The sequence below is a fragment of the Callorhinus ursinus genome, unplaced genomic scaffold, assembly GCF_003265705.2.
Source record: "Callorhinus ursinus isolate GAN/ISIS: 27379988/994484 unplaced genomic scaffold, GSC_fseal_2.0 scaffold31, whole genome shotgun sequence".
Classification (NCBI taxonomy): Eukaryota; Metazoa; Chordata; class Mammalia; order Carnivora; family Otariidae; genus Callorhinus; species Callorhinus ursinus.
This window is the reverse complement of record NW_027397093.1, coordinates 13,462,098-13,468,850: the sequence shown is the minus strand read 5'-3', so window position 1 is coordinate 13,468,850 and position 6,753 is coordinate 13,462,098. Positions and strand designations below refer to the sequence as shown.

General features: G+C 42.9%; 1 protein-coding gene across 3 annotated transcripts in view; it reads left to right on the top strand.

The window, feature by feature from the left end:
• The window catches only part of CDH23 (cadherin related 23), a 407,397-nt gene that overhangs the window by 366,427 nt on the left and 34,217 nt on the right, over nucleotides 1–6,753 (top strand). Inside the window, exon 1 of one of the 3 annotated variants that reach the window (XM_025850206.2) lies at nucleotides 855–1,021. The exons of the other annotated variants lie outside the window; for them this stretch is intronic. The gene's annotated coding sequence lies outside the window, so the exon portion shown is untranslated. Of the gene's footprint in view, nucleotides 1–854; nucleotides 1,022–6,753 lie in introns of those variants that run through there. 3 annotated transcript variants of the gene reach the window in all.

The window sequence follows — 6,753 nt, the reverse complement described above, 5'->3', positions numbered from 1 at the left end:
TGTCCCGTAGGAAATCATCAGGGCTCCTCTCCGGCTAGGCCCCAACATCGCTTCCCACTTTGCACCCTCTTTAGCTCCCTGTGCCCTGGATATCCACAGGACAGTCATGCACCCCCCTCCCCAGTCCTCCACTCCTGCACCCCCACCCAGCACTAGCCCCACTGGTGGTGGCTCCCGCCTCCCCTCTCCCTCAGGGCTCAGTTCAAGTCCTTCCCCTTCGCCAAGGGTCCTGAGCTTCCCCACTGGGCACCCCTCCAGGCCTCACTGTTCACACTCCATTCCGCTGTCACGCCCAAGTTACCAACCAGCTGATTTACACCTGGGCGTACCTGCCCGCCTGAGCTAGACTGTGAACTTTGGGGGATCAGAGCCTCTGCCTGAGGTTTCTGAGTCCCTGGCACAAAAGTGGGCACAGAGAAGGTGTGTAAAGCACTCTTATCTGAATGGACAAACGGATAACTGAGCAAGGGGCTTCCTAAATGAAGGAATGGGGGTGGCAATGGCTAGGGCCAGGGGTCAGGGGAAGGAGGGGCGCAGCCATTGTACTGTTTACCCCAGCCTTGCTGAAGCTTCTAGGGGCTTTGCTGGCCCACTAGCTGTCTTCAGCTCACACGGCCCCAGGCTGAAGGACAGAGGGCAGCCCAAGTCCATCTGGGGTGGGAATCAGGGTAGTGGAACTGAATGGTAGCCAGGAATTCTGGGTGCCCCGTGGGTGACTTCGTCCTAGTCAGAGGCTCTCTGGGAGCTCTCAGTCGTCACCCTGGGACGGGAAGGCTATACAGAGGAAAGGTGGGCGTCGTGCTTTTATTACACGCCCAGTGCTCCTGAGACGGGCCAGAGACTGCCAGGACATAACTGCGTCCTTCATCATGATCCTGAACTTATGACCCCACGTTGGGAAACAGCCCAGGGCCTTTCCTTCTGGCAAAGTGTGAGCTCTTCTACCCAAAGCAGGAAGAAAGCCGATTGAAATCAGGTGGATCCTGGGCCCTCTTCCATATGTGGCCAGCCTCTGACAGAGGTGAGGTGGGGGTCACTGAAGGGTGAGACCCTAGAGCACCTGGCCTCTCCCAGACCACCCTTGAGACCAGACTCCCTCGGTTCCAGGGCCTAGAAGGTGGATAAAGAGAGCACGGGATTATCTATCGGGAGGGAAGCCACGGCCAGCCGTCCCCTCCCCCAGTGGGCTAGAACACCTGAGCACCACCTAGTGGTGCTCCCCTCCACTTCCTTCCTCCCTGTCCCACTGCCCACTAGTGAGCCTCTTGGGTTTGCGTCAGAGTGAGACGCAGAGGCATTGCCCAAGGCATGGACATGTCCAGAAACCTCAAGCACTGTTTCCTCAGTGCCAGGGCAGGAAGGACTCAGCTGGGAGGGCCTTTGGGGCACTGACTTCCTCCTTACTCCAGAGGCCACAGGAAGCCAAACCCACCTCTCCCTCCCATGCTCAGGCCTGGTTGCAGAGAGGAGGGGCTCTGTGGGGCAGCCCCTTCTCCCAGCCCCTGCAACCTGCCTGTTGGTAAGACCAACTTCTGGGAGTCTGGGGCAGTGGGGCAGGCCAGCACCACGACTCCCATCTGTGAGGCTGAAAAGAGGCCCTTCCCTGCAAGGTGGCACTCTTGGGCTCTACTGGCATCTCAGAGGTCTTGGGAGGACTCCCTGCGGGGTTCCTGGTGGGTGGTGAGTGCTCACAGCTGCATCCAGGACCATGCGGAGCCATGAAAGGAACACTGGCCTTCCTAGAGGGTCATTTGAGGCATCCACCCTTCATTGACATATAATTGACATGCAATATTCTACTAGTTTCGCGTGTATATATCCTAGCGATTCAATATTTTATACATTGTGAAGTGATTCCTGTGCTGAGTCTGGTCACCATCTGTCACCATACAAAGTTATTGCAATATTATTGACTCTATCCTGTATGCTGTACTTTTCATCCCCGTGGCTTATTTATCTTGTGAGTGGAAGTTTGTACCCCTTAATCCCCTTCACCTAGTTCACCTGCCCCCTACCCCTCCCCGCTCTGGTAACCAGCAGTTTGTTCCTGTATCTATAAGTCTGTTTCTGTTTCATTTTGTTCTGTTTGTTCGTTTGTGTTTTTTATTCTACACGTAAATGAAGTCATACGGCATTTTTCTCTCTTTACCTGACTTATTTCACTTAGCATAATATTCTCTAGATCCATCCATGTTTTCACAATGGCAATATACCACATCTTCTTTATCCGTTCATCTATCGATGGATACTTGGGTTGCTTCCATAATTTGGCCATCGTAAATAATGCTGCCGGAAACATCTGGGTACACGTATCCCTTGGAATTAGTGTTTCTGTATTTGGGGGGTAAATACCCAGCAGTGTGATTACTGGATCATAGGGTTCTATTTTTAACTTTTTGAGGAACCTCCATACGGTTTTCCACAGTTTGCATTCCCACCAACAATGCACAATTGTTCCTTTTTCTCCACATCCTCACCAACACTTGTTTCGTGTGTGGTGTGTGTGTGTGTGTGTGTGTGTGTGTGTGTGTGTGTGTGTGTGTGGTGTGTTTTATTTTAGCAGCCCTGACAGGTGTAAGGTGGCATCTCATCGTGGTTTTGATTTGCATTTCCCTGATGATGAGTGATGTTGAGCATCTTTCCATGTGTCTGTTTTCCATCTGGATGTCTTCTTTGGAGAAATGTCTGTTCACTTCTTCTGCCCATTTTTTAAATTGGATTATTTGTTTGGGGAGTGTTGAATTGTTTAAGTTCTTTATATATTTTGGATACTAACCCTTTATCGGATATGTCATTTGCAAATATCTTCTCCCATTCTATAGGTTGCCTTTTAGTTTTGTTGATTGTTTCCTTCCCTGTATAGAAGCTTTTTTTATTTTGATGTGGTCCCAATAGTATATTTTTGGTTTCATTTTTCTTGCCTTAGGAGACATATCTAGAAAAATGTTGCTATGGCCGATGTCAGAGACGTTATTGCCTGTGCTCTCTGCTAGGATTTTTATGGTTTCGGTCTCACATTTAGGTCTTTCATCCGTTTTGAATTTATTTTTGTGTTTGGTGTAAAAAAGTGGTCTAGTTTCATTCTTTTGCATGTGGCTGTCCAGTTTTCCCAGTACCGTTTGTCAAAGAGATTTTTTTTTCCCACTGAATATTCATCTTTCCGGCTTTGTCGAAGACTAATTGACCGTATAATTGTGGGTTTATTTCTGGGACTTCTATTCTGTTCCATTGAACTAGAACACTTCTGATTTTTTTTTTTTTTGTCTTTTTGATAAGAGCCAGGTATAAGGTATAAGGTGATATCTCATTGTGGTTTTGATTTTGCATTTCCCTGATGATGAGTGATGTTGAGGATCTTTTCATGTGCCTATTGGCCGTGGGTATGTCTTCTTTAGAGAAATGTTTATTCAGGGCACCTGGGTGGCTCAGTCATTAAGCGTCTGCCTTCAGCTCAGGTCGTGATCCCAGGGTCCTGGGATGGAGCCCCGCATCGGGCTCCCTGCTCCTCGTGAAGCCTGCTTCTCCCTCTTCCACTCCCCCTGCTTGTGTCGCCTCTCTCACTGTGTCTTTCTCTGTCAAATAAATAAATAAAATCTTTAAAAAAAAAAAAGTCTGTCAAGCCCTCTGCACATTTTTTATTCGGGTTATTTGGTTGTTAAGGTGTGAGTTTTTTTATATATTTTAGATATTAACCCCTCATTGGAGATAGGATTTGCAATTATCTTCTCCCATTTAGTGGTTGCCTTTTTGTTTTGTTGATGGTTTGCATGCAAAAGCTTTTTTGTTTGATGTAGTCCTATTTGTTTATTTTAGTCTTTGTTGCCCTTGCCTCAAGAGAGTGAGTCAAAAAAAAAATATCGCTAAGACTGATGTCAAAGAGCTCACTGCTTATGTTCTCTTCTAGGAATTTTGTGGTTTCAGGTCTTACATTCAAGTCTTTAATCCATTTTAAATTTCTTCCCATTGTATATTCTTGTCTCCTTTGTCATAGATTAATTGACCATATATGCCTGAGGTTTTTTTCTGGACTCTCTGTTTTATTCTATTCATCATCTGTGTGTCTGTTTTTGTGTCAGTACCACACTATTATGATTACTGTAGCTTTGTAGTACAGTTTGAAACCAGGGGTCATGATCTTCCCAGTTCTGTCCTTTTACAAGATTGCTTTGGCTATTGGGGGTCTTTTGTGGTTTCATACAAATTTTAGGATTCTTTGTTCTAGTTCTGTGAAAAATGTCTTTGGTATTTTGATAGGGATTGCATTGAATCTGTGGATTCCTTTGGATATTATGGACATTTTAACAATATTAATTCTTACAATTCATGAGCATGGTATCTCTTTCCATTTTTTGTGTGTCATCTTCAATTCCTTTCATTAATGTCTTACAGGTCTTTCACTTCCTTGGTTAAAGTTATTCCCAGGTATTTTATTCTTTATGATGCAATTGTAAATGGGTTTGTTTTCTTAATTTCTCTTTCTGATAGCTTATTATTAGTACATAGAAACAATCAATTCATGTATGTCAATTTTGTATCCTGTGACTTTCTTGAATTTGTTTATTAGTTCTTTTTTTTTTAAGATTTTTTTTATTTATTTGACAGAGAGAGACAGAGCGAGAGAGGGAACACAAGCAGGGGGACTGGTAGAGGGAGAAGCAGGCTTCCCGCGGAGCAGGGAGCCCAATGTGGGGTTCGATGCCAGGACCCTGGGATCATGACCTGAGCCAAAGGCAGACACTTAATGACTGAGCCACCCAGGTGCCTCTCGTTTATCCGTTCTAATAGTTTTTTTGGTGAAGTCATTAAGGTTTTCTATGTATAGTAGCCTTTCATCTGCAAATAATAACAGTTTTATTTCTTCCATTCCCAATGTGGATGCCATTTCTTTCTTTTTCTTGTCTAATTGCTGTGGCTAAGACTTCCAATACTATATTGAATAAAAGTGGTAAGAGTGGACATCCTTGTCTTATTTCTGATCTTAGAGGAAAAGCTTTCGGCTTTTTGCCACTGATGATGATAGCTGTGGTTTTGTTATATTTGGCCTTTATTGTGATGAAGTATGTTCCTTCTATACAATTCTGTTTAGAATTTTTATCATAAATGGGTGTTGAATTTTGTCACTCTTCTTGCATCTATTGAAATTATCATATGATTTTTATCCTTCGTTTTGCTAACATAGTGTATCAGGTTGATTGCTCTGTGGATGTCAAACCATTCTCGCATCCCTGGAATAAATGCCACTTGATTGTGGTGTGTGATCCTTTTAATGTATTGTAGAATTCAGTTTGCTAATTGTTGAGGATTTTTGCATCTATGCTCACCAAGGATATTGGCCTGTAATTTTCTTTTTTCATGATGTCTTTGCCTGGTTTTGGTATCAGGTAAATAAAATAAGTTTGGAAGCATTCCTTCCTCTTCAACTTTTTAGAATAATTGAGGAGGTTAACTACTAACTCTTCTTTAAATATTTGGCAGAATTTACCTGCAAAGCTGTCTGGTGCTGGACTTTTGTTTTGGGAGGAGTTTTTAAATTACTGATTAAATTTTATTACTTGTAATCAGTCTATAAGGATTTTCTATTTCTTCATAATTCCATCTCAAAAGGTTACATTTCCTACTTTTTAGTTTCATTGACCTTGCTATTGTTCTTTAAGTCTCTGCTTATTGCCACTCTGGTCTTTATTTCTTCCTTTTACTAACTTGGGGCTTTGATTGTTCTTTTTCTAGTCCCTTTAGGTATAAAGTTAAGTTGTTTATTTGGGATTTTCTCTTGTTTCTTGAGGTACACCTGTAGAACTATGAACTTTCCTCTTAGAACTGTTTTTTCATTCTCCCACAGATTTTAGAAAGTTGTGTTTTCATTTTCATTCATCTCAAGGTATTTATTTTCCCTTTGATTTCTTCATTGACCCATTGTTGTTTAGTAACATGTTGTTTAGCCTTTACGTATTTGTTTTTTTAAAGTTTTCTTCTTGTAATTGATTTCTGGTTTCATACCAGCATGGTCAGAAAAGATGCTTGATATGATTTCAGTCTTCTTGAATTAAGACTTGTTTTGTGGCCTAACATGTGATCTCTCCTGGAGAATGATCCATGTGCACTTAAAAAGAATGTGTATTCTGTAGTTTGGGGATGAAATGTTCTGTATGTACCTATTAAGTCCATCGGGTCTAATGTGTAGTTTAAGGCCAATATTTCCTTGTTGATTTTCTGTCTGGATGACATATCCACTGATGTAAGTGGGGCATTAAAGTCCTCTACTATCATTGTATTACTGTCCATTTCTTAAAATCCCTATGAGCTTTCAAAGATAACATGAGAGATTTCGAAGATATTTCCTTCTTAAGACAGACACTCCAGAGTATTCCTCAGACTTTGTGCAAGTTCCCTCTCTGGTAGAAAAGTTTGAGCAATGTTAAAATAATGCATTTCCCCTCTCTGTGTGATTATTGTTTTTATAAAGATTCATTGAGATTCTAAGACCCAGAAGAATGCCTCCGTGATGGTGGGATTTAGTCCACGTGACTGATGACGGCAGACGAGAACTCCAGAATATTTGAGCTGGAAGGAACTGTAGATATCAAGTCAGGTTCTTTATTAACAGAAAAGGTCCAAAAAAGGAAATGGGATATGCCCAAGGTCACAGAGCTCCATCTCAAGGGTGCCAACCCTACCTGCTTTGGAAACAACTTTAGCAACCACCTAACACCCACCCCTCCAAGATCCACAGCTGCAGCTCAGTGGACTCATTGC